This window comes from Myotis myotis, unplaced genomic scaffold (genome assembly GCF_014108235.1).
Source record: "Myotis myotis isolate mMyoMyo1 unplaced genomic scaffold, mMyoMyo1.p scaffold_m19_p_5, whole genome shotgun sequence".
In the NCBI taxonomy this organism is placed as follows: domain Eukaryota; kingdom Metazoa; phylum Chordata; class Mammalia; order Chiroptera; family Vespertilionidae; genus Myotis; species Myotis myotis.
This window is the reverse complement of record NW_023416357.1, coordinates 18,759,450-18,776,656: the sequence shown is the minus strand read 5'-3', so window position 1 is coordinate 18,776,656 and position 17,207 is coordinate 18,759,450.

Sequence of the window (17,207 nt, the reverse complement as noted above, 5' to 3'; positions counted from 1 at the left end):
AAACACAGTTATACAGGTGTTGGGAAAGGAGATTAAAATAGATATCAAGCTGGCTCTATTGATGTATTTTAATTTCCTATGAACTATAATTTTCCCTGATATTAGAAAAATGTTGTTTAAACAAGGTTAATAGTACTTCCAAGTAGGTATACGATTTATGTGGATAGGAAAATAAAAATGGTTGATAATAATTCCTTCCTGAAAATAACTTAAAATTAATTTTAAAAGAGTACCTTCTTATCAGAAGTGCAAAAGCCCGAAGTAGATTGTTATCCTTATTTTGGGTCATGTCAAAATTATTATAGCAAGAGGCACACTGTTAAAACTTTGCTGTCACCTAATTCAGACTTTGTTAAAATGGCATGGGCACTGAAATGACTAATAAATACACTGTCATTTTGTTCTTAGAAATCAGGATTGTTAATCGCTATTATCATCCAACCAGTGATTATACTCTCTCTTTAAAAAATTGAAAATCAGAGGAAAAATGTCATTTTGGTGTAATTGAGATTATGTTTATTCATAAAGTATTTTGTTTTCTTTAGAGCTGCCACACATCTGGATAAGACTGAAAAATTTAGCAAAATATTAACATCTTTCCAAGTGTGTCAATGTTGATTGCATTTTATGTTTCACTGTAAATGTTTGGTAAACTATAGTTCTAGCTACAAAATATATATTATGTTGCCTTATTATCTTTGACTCTAGCATTCCAAAGCTAGAATATTGTATCTTTTGAAGAGAAAGAATAAATATAGTAAGGAATTTTAGACTTGGAAAAAATTAAAATAAGGTTAGCCAACATTAATATTTGTGCTTAATAATTTTAAGAATTAAAAATGTACTTTTATAAATCATTAGTAGTTTTTATAGTATAACAAGTACCTCTGCCTTATGCAATAAATGCTATTTAATTTTCTCTCAATTAAACAGCCTTACACTCTAAAATTATTAACATTAAAATGAGAAACTGTACAAGGGATTACCTGTTAGTCTCATTACTGGGTAGCACATTCTTCAGAGTTTCTTGATTGGAATCATAAAATAAATTACTTAATAAAAATTTTAAAATTATTCAAAATGTTATATTTTGCTGAAGATATTTATTATGCAGATCCAGTAAAACACTTTTGTAAGCTTTGAAAAATATAATGGGTAAATTGTATTAAACAATTTTAATCTCTATTCTAATTCTACCTAAAAATGAAAATGGGAAATATATCCCATCTTCTTTAATCCTATATAATAAAAGGCCAGAGGCATCATGACCAAAGCAACCAGAAACCAGACCACCACAGCCCCTCATGGGCTTGCCCTACCCCAAGCAAGCAGTTAGGGGCAATTAGGCAGGCAGGCAGAGTGGTGAGGGGTGATCAGGTAGGCAGGTAAGTGGTTAGGGGCGATCAGGTAGGCAGGCCAGCAGTTAGGGGAGATCAGGTAGGAAGATGGCCTCTCGCTGGGCTGGCTTCACCCCCAAGCAAGCAGTTAGGGGCAATCAGGCAGGCAGGCAGCGTGGTTAGGGGTGATCAGGTAGGCAGGCCAGCAGTTAGGGGCAATCAGGTAGGCAGAGGGCCCCTCACAGGGCTGGCCCTGCCCCCCAGCAAAGAAAGAGGGAGGCCCAGGCCAAACAAGCCGTCGTACCCCAGCCTGTCGCCTGCAGAGGGAGGCCACCGGTGGCAGGGGAGGGGGAGCAGAGCTGCACAGATGGCAAGCAGTGGTAGTGGCAGGGGTGGGGCCAGCTGCCTGCAGCCTGGGGAAGGAAAGCCCCCATAGGCCCTGATCTCAGGCCAGGCCTAGGGACCCGATCTGAGGGGTCCCAGATTGTGAGAGGATGCAGACCGGGCTGAGCCCCGCCCCCCCCCAAGTGCACAAATTTTCATGCACTGGGCCTCTAGTGTAGAAATAAATAAAATGGAGTTATAAATAACAAGTTGGAAGAGAATCCATGTAAAGAAATTATATAATTTAATGGTAGAATATAAAATTTTATCAGAATAAGTGAAAAATAACTCCGCAATATCAAGAAATATAAAACTTACTGTCATAAAAGCCTATTTCCCCAATTTAATATAGTATAAGCTAAATACATTTTCAATAAAATTAAAACAGTAATTTTTATATTTAGACAAAATAATATTAAATATATGTTAAATGATAGTTATTTAAAAGCAATCCAGAAAACTTATAAAGAAGCATATCAGGAATATTGTTTATCACTCATTGATGACATTTTCTTGATCACCCTATATATTTTCAATTGATCTATTTTCCCAGTTTATTGTTTCTCTCCTCCCCCCCCCCAGTCCATTAAATAATCAATTCTCTCAATTTGGATTACTTTATTTTTTTAGTTCAAGAATTCCATTTAGTTTCTTTGAATAGATTATAGTTTTGTGGTAAACTTCTACATTCTTTTAATGATTTTTGAACATATTAGGCAAAGTTAATTAAAGTTTATTACTGATAACTTTAATATTACAGTTCTGTGTAGATCTGATCCTGTTGTCTTTATATTCTCCTGTTCTGGCATTTTAAAAATAAATACAGTATAAGTCATAAAAATTACTTCCTTCTGGTGAATATTTACCAACTTGTCCTTTCTTGTAGCTAAACTGGAGACACATCACACAATCTGGTACTGACTAAACAGATTCCACACTGGGTTATAGTTCTTATAATACTCAATTTACATCTCAGCTTGCTTACTGCTAGTCTAAAGATCTCTCAGTCTCAAATGAGAGCATGAAACATTTACTGGGTTACTACTTAGAACTTCATGGGAAAATAGTATTGTTTTGTCAGTTTCAAGGGGGAGCATAGTATTATGTATATTATGTATTTTTTATCACTATAAAAAATTTACAGGTTTAAGTTGGTAGTCAATAAATTAAATTTAAAATGATATTATTTATATATTAATATTGAATCTCATTTAAAAATTTTCCCACAGTGAATGCAATCTCAATTATATTTAGCATATGTGAACATATTACATTAGTCATTCTTTCCATTTCAATGTCATAATTATTAATTTTTTCTTTCACACATTTGGACTCATATAAAAAATGCTATCTGATGCATTGAGGAGGGCCAACAATAATTTAAGTTATATGCTATTTGCCTAATACAGAAAGCAAAATAAAAATAATTTATTATAAAGAATTGAAAGGAAGTATCTGTGGAGGAGGTCGGAGATAAGATGGACCTGGAAAGAAAACATAAATGCTTCCATGCTTATTCAAAGTTTTAAAAAGAGAGCACCGTTTACCTTCAATAATGGTGTGGAAATATGTAAATCATTTATTACATGCTCAAACATTTAAAAACATACTTAGAGATATATTAAAAGCATATAAACATATATTTTGAAATATATAAACATTTCAAAATTCAAAATGTTTTCTTTATAGGCCATTTTTGCCAACTCACAATCTCAGCTAAAATGTTGTAAGACTTTTCCCTTCATTTATTCTGCAATGATAATGCCTTTTGGTATATTTTCCTGGTTCAGCAAAATACAAATTCCAAAGTCTATAAAACGACAAGGAAAATAATTGTGTGTCAGTTTCAAATGGATCATTATTTTTTCCACTATAGGGGAAAGCTTATTTTGCATCCAGTGGAGTCATGGAGAGTAACAATCTACAATACAAGGGAAGATGGGCAACATGTTTTTCAGTGATCTGAACATTGCTATATTCTTTATGCCCTGATGACATCTTTCTGTGTTATTTTACATGGATGCAGCACCTTGCAGAAATGTGCTGAAAAATGCCACCAGCTTAATAATGAAATCCCTTAACAGTATTTCAATCTAGTGTAGTAGCAGAAAGAATCAATATCCTTCTTTAACTATAGTTCTAAAATTGCATGGTTTGGCAGCAAAACAAAGCCCCTTGATTTGAAGTAACCTTTCCTATAATCATTGAAACTTCAGCTCTGGCTATGCCTAATCTGAAGGTACTGTGATACTTGAATGTTATTTCTATTGAACAGTTTTACTTTTTTACAAAAAAGAATCACCTTCTGTCTTCATTTTAAGCAAAAACAAACAATGTATAAGCCTTACAAACTACAAAATAGGGGATTGTTACTGACTTATAAGATGAATCTAACGAAACACTTAATAAATGAATAAAGAAGTCACTGGTAGTCTAGTATCTCAAGTAAATTAGTAACTACAAAAACCCAGGAGATCCAGAATTAAGGGGAAAAAATCTCTCAGAGATTATTAGTTAAGCTGTATTATTTTAAATAGTCATATTGAAGTTCTTACTTTACATGCTTTTTGCATATTATAATCTAACTTTTAAAAAGTAATTTTACCTTCACCTTTGCATTTATATTATGATTCCTGAATTATTGAAGGTCATGAATATCTTTCGGTTTTCCATTTTAGAATTGGCACCATAGCACAGGTTCATGAGTTTGAAAGAGAAATTCATTCATTTTTGGTCTGCATGCATCTTTGGAGATCTAAATGAAGTCAACATGTTTGTACCTTTTTATTACAGAACGATTAATTGTTTTTTTTATTTCCTGTTTTCATTTATAGACCTTTACAAATTGCCACAATCACCTAATTTCACCAACAGGTATAATTGTATCTAAGGATTGCATTTAATCTATTGACAATACAAATATTTTAAGTATATATTTTAAAGGATTATTATTCATCAGGTTTATAAACTTTTTTAAAAAATATATTTTATTGATTTTTTACAGAGAGGAAGGGAGAGGGATAGAGAGTTAGAAACATCGATGAGAGAGAAACATCAATCAGCTGCCTCCTGCACACCTCCCACTGGGGATGTGCCCGCAACCAAGGTACATGCCCTTGACTGGAATCGAACCTGGGACCTTTCAGTCCGCAGGCCGATGCTCTATCCACAGAGCCAAACCTGTCAGGGCAAGTTATAAAAACTTTGACACTATCAAGGTCATTTTGTGTAAATATTCAAAGGAACATTAGGAAAATAATATATGTTGCTGATTATTAACTACTGCAAGTCATGATGAAGCTAGTAACAAGTTGTGTGACAAAACTGAACTAACTTTTTTAAAATATGTTTTTATTAATTTCAGAGAGAGGAAGGGAGAGGGAGAGAGATAAAAACATCAATGATGAGAGAAGATAATCAAGCAGTTGCCCCCTCATGCCCCCTACAGGGGCTTGAGCCAATAACCAGTCATGTGCCCTGACCAGGAATCGAACCAGTGACCTCCTGGTTCCTGGGTTGATGCTCAACTGCTGAGCCACGCTGGGCTGAACTAACTTTTTAAAATGATAATAAAATAAAATATTTTACAGGAAGCAAAGTTTTATTATACCAAGTACTTAGGATACAACTATGGATATTTGGCCACTGCTCTGCTCTAGGGAAATTTTATAATAACAATAATACTGCCATAAAGTAATATAATGGCAGACAAAGTGGTAATTCTCTGTATTGCTTGTGCCAAATTCTTGATAATTTTAAAAAGAAGAAGCAGATTGAAATGAGATACTCCTCTGGGGTTTTCACTTTAACACTTTTCTATGTAAATAGCACTTATCCCAAATGTTAGCATGAAAGATTTACTTTGAATCAAAACGCAACAATTGAAAACTACAATGCGTTAATTTTCTTGGCATTTGATTTGTTGATCTTGAAAACACCAGAAAGAATTATATTGAAGAAGCTAGTTATTAATATTAGAAAAAGAGCAACTATTAATATGTAGGTTAAGATAGAAGAAACATTTATATAGGTTTATTTCAATAACTGGGATAAGAACCAAACTGAGAAGAAAATGTGTGAGATCATTTTTCAAGATTTACTTCCACAAATAGTCTAAATAACTTTTCTATTTGCCATTAAATCATGTGGTTAATGTGTAGTTTAAAAAATAAGATAAAGAAATTCAGGAAAGTCTACAAAGAAAATTCAAATGTTCTATTAAACCATGGTACCATATTGTATTTTACACTAGCTTTTTTAAAAACTTCATGTTGGGTTTGTTTTACCTGGTATATTCAAAACCAAATGATTACTCAGTTATATTCTTCATTAATTCATGGTAGCAAAATTGAAGTTTTAAAAAAATCATAATAGGCTGTGGGGCTTTTTCTTTTTATCAAAATATCTCTATACTCTTCAGAAATATATGGTAGTTTCTCTCTCTTCTCTGTTCTTATATTACCAGATTTCCAGAAAAGACAACAATATAAGCTGATTTTGTCAAGCATTGTTTTACTCAAAAGCCATGGGGACACCAAATCATAATAAATCTAAATGTCTCAGTGTTAACTTCAAGACACCTTTTAGATCTTTTTAGAAAGGAATGAAGAGTATGTAGTGAGCCATGGAGACTGGAATTAAAGACAATAGACCAACTTTAGCATTATGATCATGAACTCACCATTTGAATTTGCTTTGCTCCTGCGTAAAATTGAAATAGTTCTATTTGTTAGCATGCTTTCAGGGGCAAGTTATAGAAACACTACTGAAAAAAGCTTTAACAGTAAAGAACTTTATTAACCCATAAAGGAGGGAGTTTAGGGATACTTCTTGGTCAGAGCCTATCTGTGTTCTGATCCTGTTTCTCTCCTACTGTCCTGTCTGCATGTTCTTCCATATGCTGGCCATGTCTCTCCGTCTGGCTTCACTCATGGACAGAAGTTCCCGTCCAGAAACCTTCAGGACCAAATGTTTCCATCATCACATTAGCAGGAAGGAAATAATACGTATTTCTCTGGGTTTTCTTTTTAAGATTGAGAAACTACAGGGTGTCTCCCAAAATGTATACACACTTTAACAGCTGATAGCTCAATTTTGAAAATGAAATGTATTTTAATAAGCACTGCCTTTATAGTTATTCAAAGTGTGTGTATACATTTTTGGGGGACACCCTGAATATTTTAAGAAATCTCTAGCAATGCAATGGACTAATTGATAGCAGCAGAAAACACAAGCGAAGCTAGCCTGATGCTGGACTGGGCCCAGCTCCCACATGGAAAGGAAACTCTGGACATTGGCTCTAATTTTAGCCCTACTGAGGCCCCAGCTACACTTCTTCTCTGACTGGACTAAGGGAAATGGGACTTTGAAAACCAAGGAATATAATTGCATGGAAATAAAGCTTTCTACTCTACCTCATCCTCCCCTAGGGATCTCCAAAAATCCTCATTCCATCAGTACCCCAAGGACCCCACTTCCACTTGCAACCAGTGGAGATTGGCCCCTCTCCTATCCTGTACCACTAGGAATGAGAATAGTAATGGTCATGGTGTCTATTCAATATTCATTGATCTGTATTTTTCATCAAATTGCTGGGTTGTTATTTATAAACTTTTATTCTCTTTTAGTCGTATTTATTTTCTTGCCCATATATTAAAACAATCTAGTTGTGATATTTGTAACTGCCGAATGCCAGGCTCATTGCATTATTGTGGCAGATTAAATCTCTATCATCTCTAGTTCTATCCCTATCTCTACGACATCTATACTCTTTATTTATCATAATTATATTTAGGACACCTTAAGTCTATGAACTTTAATGAAAGGGACCAGTATCCTGGTTACAGGAGTCTGTTCTTCACTCTAAGATATTCATGACCAATAAGGGCTTTACTCTCTAAGTTAAGCTTAATTAACCCTTATATACATTATTGCTTTCCCCTCTCAGTAAGTATGTTCTTTGCCTTAAATTCCCACCTAAAACTGGAGCAGCCTCTAATTGGACAATTCCATTTCTAAGTGCTCATTGGGCACCCACTTTAAATCCTTGTTTAAATATTGTGTGCAATGACCTTTTTGGTTCATTAATTGCTTTATAATACTATTTGTTGGAAATTAGATTAAAAGCAATTGACTTATTTACCAAATCCTGAGAAATGAGGTCTATAAGTTTCCTAGAAATGCTGCATGAAGTACCAAAAGTTGGGTGCCTAAAATGACATAAATTTATTGTCCCACATTTCTGGAGGCTGTAAGTCCAAAATCAAGGTTTTGGCAGGGTTAGTTCTTTTTTTTTTATTTTGTTTTTGTTAATACTCACTTCAGGATTAACAAAAATGAATTTTCCATTTTTTTTTCCCTGAGGGAGTGAAAGGGATGGAGAGAAAGAGAGAGAGAGAGAGATTGAGGGAGAGAGAAACATTGATGTGAGAGAGACATATTGATTGGTTGCCTCCTGCATGCATCTCACACTCACACCAACTGGGGCAGGAATCAAACCAGTGAACCTTCGGTGCATGGACTGATAAAAAATCCAGCCAGGGCAGGGTTAGTTCCTTCTGAGGGCTGGGAAGAAAAATTTGTTCTATGATTTTCTCCTATCTTCTGGTAGCTTTAGGCCTTCCCAGGCTGACAAGATGGTGTTTCCCCTGTGTCTGTACATTGTCTTTCCTCAGTATGAATCTTTCTTTGCATTCATTTATCATTTTATTTTATTTTATAAAGACATTAACCATATTGTACTAGGAATATCCCTCATGACCTCATTTTAACTGAATTACCTCTGTAAAAACCCTATTTCTAAATAACATCACATTATGAGATATGGGGTTTAGATTCAATACTACATCTTTTTAAAATAGTTTTTTAAATGTATTTTTCAATTATGATTTACATACAATATTATTTTCATGTATACAACATAGTGATTAGACATTTATTTACTTTATGAAATGATCACTCTCATAAGTCTAGCATACACACATAGTTATTACAATATTATTGCCTATATTCCCTATGCTGTACTTCCCAAGCTCATGACTATTTTAATAACTGGAAATTTGTTTTGCTTTAATCTCTTTCACCTTTTACCCTCCCCATAACTCTGCTCTCATCTGGAAATTATCAATTTGTTCTCTGTATCTATATAGAGTTTTTTTCAAGAACCAGTTTTTGTTTAGGTTCACAGCAAAATTGAGCAGAAGGTACAGAGATTTTCCATACACTGCTTTTCCCAACATGCATAGATTACCCCATTAGCAATAGATTGCCCCAACATGCATAGATTGCCCCATCAGCAATAGATTGCCCCAACATGCATAGATTGCCCCATCAGCAATAGATTGCCCCAACATGCATAGATTGCCCCATCAGCAATAGATTGCCCCATCAGCAATAGATTGCCCCATCAGCAATAGATTGCCCAAACATGCATAGATTGCCCCATCAGCAATAGATTGCCCCAACATGCATAGATTGCCCCATCAGCAATAGATTGCCCCAACATGCATAGATTGCCCCATCAGCAATAGATTGCCCCAACATGCATAGATTGCCCCCTCCAGAGTGGTACGTTTTCTAAAATTGATGAACCTATATTATTGACTTATTACCCCAAATCCATAGTTACTTTGCGGGTCTGCCTTGGTGATGCGCATCCTATGGATTTGGACAAATTTGGGCAAATGATATTGTCACCATTATAGTATCTTACAAAATATTTTCACTGCTATACAAACCCTCTTCCTATTTATCTCTTCCTCTCCACAAATATAACTTTATTTTATAGAAAGAATTCAACTCAAAATAGGGGAAATTTTTAAATCAAAGGATCAAAAAATTGAAGAACTGCTGAAATTTCCTTTTTGTATATTATCTCTCAGCATAGGTTTATGAAAAAATGCATAAAAACAAGTAGCCTTAAAATTGAGAAAAATAACATTAGAAACTACTATATTCATTTATCTTCTTTAAATGAAATTCTACACTTCGAGTATGATGATAAAATGTAACATTATTAATTAAATGACCCAAATCAAATGCATTCCCATTTCATAAGAGCTTTTGCAAACAAAAATTTATTTTTGTACATTGAAAAAGCTGCCATAGTCTAATTTATTCTTCCAAATTTTTAAAAACAACCTACCCTTCTCACCAACCAGTAATCACATAAACTAAATTTGGAAGAAAAGTTTTTTGTTATTTTTTTCCCGACACACTCTTTCATGTTTGTTTTGTCTTTGGTATTTCACAGCCTATAAATCAAAATCCTTGAGGGATTGCTGCCATTCCAGCCCAGGGAACTGATTTAGATTGACCCCAAGTTCATTGATGGGGTGTATTCTCCTAAACTCTGCATTGGCAGTTTGCTGTGTCATCAATCTTGTTCAGCTGAACAGCACAACAATTTGTCAGGATTGTACCACATAAATGATAGCAAAAGGTTACTATTAGGTTATGAAGTTTTCTGACAAATGCAACATGCCAAGGTTTATATAAGTGTAAAACAAACCTTAAACTCAGGAATTGCTTTGTAAAGGAGACTTCTGCTTCTGTTCTATAGAGATTTTGAAGTCCAAGTTTATATACTTCAGGTTTGAGGGATGCAACCTGAGCCATAGCAGTTGACTACATTATATCTTTTATAATATCATCTAATATTATTGTACTGGACTAGGTGATGCAAGAGAGTTTTGATATCAACCTCAATGTCAAAGGCACAGGAATATGGTTCCATTATTCTTAGTAGTAAAGACCCATGAAAATTCAAACCAATTGGATTATCATGTATTTGACATTCTTTGCTAACCAGTACAAATGATTTACAAAGATGTGTAGCATTTTTTTTTTAATTGAGGGTGAGAATATGCTGAAAGACTGCTGATCCATACTTTTTGTTATTCTTATAATCTACTTATACTATCCAGAAAATAAAAATTTGTCAATTCTCACAAAATAAGTTGATAATGGAAAAGTTGATAAAGCCTCAGTATTTTCATTCTAAACTTTTGATATGTAAATATCCTATATAATAAAAGTGTAATATGCAAATTGACCAAACATCCAAACAGCAGAACTACCATCTGGATCACTATCTGGGACCACACTATGACAGCCACTGGCGCCAGGCCAGCCAAGTGTGGTGCAATGTGATTGGTTGAGGCCCAGCCATTGCCCCATGGTTGCCCCACAAAGGAAGGCGCAGGCCACTGGCCAGCAGGGCAATCAATATGGGGGCTCCATGATCACCTCAAAGAGAGAGGCCGAGGCCACCAACCAGTGGGCTTCAACGGATGGGAAGGGCCTCCCTCTGCAAAGGAAGCCCAGGTCCCAGGTGCCGGAGGGAAGCTGGTGCCAGTAGCCGGGGGAAGGAAGGCCTACTCTTGCACAAATTTTGTGTATCAGACCTCTAGTTTTAAAATATTAAAACATTTACCTCTTTCAGAAGGTATGTAGAGAACATCAATGCAAATTTAAGAGATTCATTAAATATATTGGGAAATCAAATACTCATGTAGTTGAGGAAGCCTGAAACTCATGTCCATTTATATTACTTATCTTTAATTAATCACAGTACTTAGTCATTGTACTTGCTTTTATAACTTGGTCCTGTTCATTTTGGGGGGGGAAATCTATTTAAAGATATTAATTTATTTTATTGCCTACTAATGTAATTTTAATGACACATTATATAAAAGGTTAAAATCCTATATAATAAAAGAGAAACATGCAAATTAATCGTCCCTCCACTATACTCAAGCCATGCCCACAAGCCACACCCACCAGCCAATGAGGAATGAGTATGCAAATTAACCTGACAAAGATGGCAGGTAATTTGCATACACAGAGCAGAGTGAGAGAGCTGGCAGCTTGGGGGGACATGGCTCCCTTGGTCACCAGACAGAGAGCAGAGCAGGAGAGCTGGAGGCTTTGAGGGACGTGGCTCCCTCAGTCAGGGAAAACCCAGAGCATGGGGAGCACCAGGAATTCTGGGAATGGTAGTTTTGGTGGCAGCCCCAGGACCAGAAGCAGAAGCCCAGAGTGCAGGGAGCACCAAGAATGCTAGGAATCATAGTTCTGGTGGCAGATGGATCTCCTAGACCAGTGGTCAGCAAACTCATTAGTCAACAGAGCCAAATAGCAACAGTACAATGATTGAAATTTCTTTTGAGAGCCAAATTTTTTAAACTTAAACTATATAGGTAGGTACATTGTTATTAACTTAATTAGGGTACTCCTAAGCTGGTCTTTGCTAAAAACGTCCTCAATCTGTTGAGGTACGTTCGCTGAGGTTGACCCTTTCCAACTCTCCCATACATACTTGTCTTGTATTCTTGTTTCAGATAGATGAGTGTGGATGGGAGAGTTGGAAGGGGTTGACCTCAGCGAACATACCTCAAAAAAATATACCTCCCCCGTGCTGCATATCCCACGGCCCACCTGCTCCAGCGTCTCCCGTTGCCCGACTGACCGTCACCCCCCACTTCTTCTAACACCACTTCTTCAAAATAGACTCGCCCAGGCCAAAAACTGACTTCTGCTCATGGGCCACGAAGTTTCAATCGCACTGTACGTGCACGCCCACACGTGGTATTTTGTGGAAGAGCCACACTCAAGGGACTAAAGAGCCACATATGGCTCGCGAGCCACAGTTTGCCGACCACTGTCCTAGACACTAGCAAAGTGAGCCTGGAGCAAGTTACTGTTGTGGTTGGGGATGGAGGGAAAGCAAAGGTGAGAGACATAAGTAAAATCAGTGTCTAGGAAAAATGAAAGGGAAGATATCCTAAAACTTCCAGGAAATATCCACCAATGGAGGAAAGAAAAAAAAAAAGCCTCTATTATTCTGTGAGCAACAAACCAAACTGGGTTGGGGTCTCAGACAATTCACTCATATGATTGAAAGACAAACAGAAACTCGCGGATTGGAGAGGGCTCCCCTGAGGGCTCCCACATTGGAGAGGGTGCAGGTCAGGCTGGGGGGCCCCCCTCCACCCCGCCCCCCCCGCCCAGTGCATGAATCTTTGTGCACTGGGCCCCTAGTTTTAATATAAAATTAATAGTAGATTTTTCTATTGTGATTTCATCCAAATTGTCATCAACAAAGGGAAATTTTACATTAGAAAATCACAGACTTCAGATACAGATATAGGACAGGGTTCTGCTTCCCCACCTTGAATTTTGTGCAAACTTCTTAGCCTTCTCTTCATGTGAAGATGAAAATATTGAAAGTTGCATTATAATGTTCTTTTAGTTTTAAATTTCTATTCAGACCTAAATGTTAAGGCCTTATCTCATGGCCAGACTCTGTTATTACAGAGGTATAGCACTCTCCAGGGTTTGATGTCATTTTCATTCAGTGAGGTCCAAGGACCCAAGAAATTAATGGGAAATTTGTCATATGTGATCTTTCTTGGCTTGACCCACAAAATTCTAGTCATGATCAAGACGCCTAAAGAAAGGAAAAAAAAAACAGTGGTGTGCATACTATAAAGGCTATCATGATGATTTAGTTCACCAGCCCATTCTCTGTCCTTTGATTTTCCATCCCAAGAGATACCAGTCTACACAAGTTCAGGATATTCTGTATGAATAGGTGAAATTTAAAATCAACATATTGCTTTACTAATAATGAAAATAAGTACAGACAACTATTGTTACATATAAAACATGTACTAGTATAGCTCTATTATTTCAATGTTGAGGCAACCATAGCCTTCAGACTATTTCACTGCAGAAACTGCACTTAAAAATAATAAGAAATTAACAACCTTATAGATGCAAAAGCATTGCATTAAAAGCCATTAAACCATTCTCATGTAGTGGTGTGCATTGCCTATTCTGATTGTAGGGTCATTCTTATTCCTACCTAATTTTGAAAGCACAAATATAATCACCATTTATTATCCAAAGTGAAATAAGAATATGCATCTTTATTGGTTCTTATTCTGCAGGTCTCTTCTGTCATCTAAATGCAAATATGTTATTTTATAACTGTTAATTTGGAATATTACTTCATTATTTGACTAACTTTTTTTCAAGGAGTATTTAGACATTTTATTTAGCTATTTTTTCCCCAAAGCCCAAAGCAATTATTTTCAAATCTATACACAAGACATTATTTCAAGAGATAGTTATTAGTGGGTCAACAGTCAATTTTAAACCTATCTTGTGCATAAGAGCTATGCTTAGTTATTAAAGAATAAAAGTAAAAGCACTCACAAGTAAATGCAAAATACAGAACATATGATAATTGTGCACATGTTAGATATTACGGTAGCAGAGACATCCAAATGTGTGACCTATATTCCCATCTGTATGTGTGTATATACATGAATAACTGCCATTATTATTATCACTATATTTGTCATTACTTGAAAAAAAGTTTACTTGACCTGATAAGTTTATAGACAGTTATGAGATTTTGACTATCCTATATAATAAGAGTCTAATATGCTAAGTGCCTGGTCATCCAGTCATCTGTTCAACCAATCAAAGCATACTATGCTAATGATATGCTAAGGCTGCTGAACCACTCGCTATGATGTGCACTGACCACCAGGGGACAGACAGTCAACTGGTCAACCAGTCGCTATGATGTGCACTGACCACCAGGGGGCAGATGCTCTGAATGGTAGGTTAGCTTGCTGCTGGGGTCTGGCTGATCAGGACTGAGCGAGATGGGCCGGACATGCCCTGGAGCTCTCCCGTAGTTCCTCCCTGGCTAACCAACCTCCTGCGTCCGTCCTGGACCTGATTGTGCACTAGTGGGGTCCCTTGGCCTGACCTGCGCCTTCTCGCAATCTGGGACCCCGATCTGGATGTTGCAGAGCTGGTTTTAGCCTGGTCCCACAGGCCAGGCTAGGGACCCCACTGGTGCACGATTTTGTGCACTGGGCCTCTAGTTTTAATATAATTTGCTCAAACCTAAAAAGGCTGTAGTATATGAGGCAGAATTTATGTGTCTGAGCATCTTTAATTTCTTAAAGGCAAATTCAGCCCAACATAACTGGTCAATACAGGAAATATATTCTTCAAAAGTATGTCCCTTCTAAAGTAAAGAAATTGGCTTTACATGAGGTGATACTTTTTCAGTGTAAATGATAGGATTGCCTAAGTATTCGCCGAAAATATTGAGACAAGAAAATACATCGATACTATTATTTTTTCTCAACATCCTTTCATTTTTGTTACCTCGTTCTTTTTGAATTTCCTTATTTTTCTGTTTGCAGCAGATGTGTGTTAGAAATCTGGTTACTCTGATGCAAGGGTTTCTGTGGTAAATGTAGCTCTTACAGTGGTTGTCAACCTTCCTAATGCCGCACCCTTTCATACAGTTCCTCATGTTGTGGTGACCCCCAACCATAAAATTATTTTCGTTGCTACATCATAACTGTAATTTTGCTACTGTTATAAATCGTAATGTAAATATCTGATATGCAGGATGTATTTTCAGGGGTCGCGGCCCACAGGTTGAGAACCGATGCTACTGGCTTCTCTCTCCCATTCTGAACATTTCTAAATCTTATATTTAATCAACAAATATTAAATAACCAATACTAAGCATGATTCCTATGGCTCAGCAACATAAGGAAATTTCATTTATTTAAAAAAAATGAATTTTGCTTCAAGATGCAGTTAAAGTTTGCCTTGGGAAATACACAGAATTGTCACTAAGGGGGAACTATATGTAAAATAAAATTTATATGATGACTTTTTTGGTATGCAGAGTTGGGTATGGTACTGCATTCCTGCCCCCACTAAAAAAATGGGACAAAGAAAAGAATTATTTTCAGAGACATGAAAGTGAAATATTAGGTCAGGTCACAAAATTTGTGTTGCAATCAGCAAAATTTTAAAAATGTTGCTTCCATCTCAGAATATTTTTCTCAAATTTCAGATGGCTGTGAGTGTAAATTTGATGCTAGCATAGGTTTAAGAAAAGTTTCAACTGACATTTCAAAATGAGGACACACTGCAAGTGCAACTGCATTGGAATGAAATTACATGTATGCAAAAGTGCCAGAACCCACAGCAGAACTACTATATAGGCCATGGGTTAGTAAACATTGACGTTTGGATCAAGTCCTATCTGAAATTTTTTAATTCAGATAATAAATTTGCTAGTTGTTCTTAATTTTTAGAGCATCCTGAAGTTGATATCTAATGATTCTAAAGACTTTTGATGTACATTTTTCCCCAATAGCCTCAATAATGAGAAAAACATTAAAAACATATGCTTTAGAACTAATGACCCAATTTCTGTCATCCTCATATTAACAAAAGTGTAAACATCATTTCCTGATCCATCATCTGTAAAACAAGCATCCAGATGATTTCTAATGATCTCTCAGCCATAAATGTCTACAGATATATGAAAATATTTTAAACCCGTTCTATCAAAATTTCATGGAAATATGTATTTCAGTCAAAATACTAAATTATATTAATGTTATTAACCATGGATCAATTTGCCAAATTTCCCATTTGCCATAAGAAATGATACTGTTTAAATTGTTAAAATATTTTGAATTCTCTGGAGCTCCAGATGTTTTCAAAACAATTAGGAACTGACACCATAGGACACGCACTGGATCTTCACGGGAGAATTTGTGAGGGGAGTTTTCTTTTGGTTAAAGATCATTGATTTGTGTTAAAGTATCACTCCTCTATAATCACACCACTCTCTCTCCTTTTCTACATGTTCTGAGACCTCTGTGTTCTTGTAAAATCCATTTTATTTTTCTCCACAATTAGAGTAGTCCCCAGGAGCATCTAAAAGGTGTGAATGTTTAATCTTCCACTCTATTAAAAGTTCCATGCAGTTACTGTCAACATAATTGAATGTATCAAGCAATTTAATCCTCGCATACATGGTGGAGTACAATGATTCCCTTTAAACTGGGGGAAAACAACACGGGAGGAGAAAGTCATGGAATGGATCCTGTAACGTGCCTCGGGCTTCCTATTGTCCATGTCTCAACTCAGCTTTCAGTTACTGTATGGTTTTCCTCGAAGACCTTCCTGTTGCTTCATCATCCTGTTCACGTTAAGATCTAAGACGGGATCACGTACTTGAGGTAAAATTGAGAGAAAGAACAGTTGTGAGAATTGTGAAACCTGTCATGTCCCAAGTTAGGTATCCTGCCTTAGTTTTGTGAAAAATACCAATTCATTAAGGAGACATAAGATGGCACTTTATTTTCTAAGGCTACTCTCAGCTAAGGTGTGGTCCTCAAGTTGGCAATTGACTTCTCTTTAACTTACAATAGGAAGAAAGTGTCTACTTTCTGGGAAGGTGAAAGGCAGACCTGAGAATCTTAGAAGTACGATGCAGAAAACAGCACGTGAAACTTGAAAATGTGGCTGTGTATGAGAGAAAAAGACTTCAAAGGAATGTATGGCCTATGTGTTCAACTTACAAAATCAGTTTATAACACTCAAATTTTCCAAATCATCATTGAAGAGTACAGGAACAGGGCAGTATAT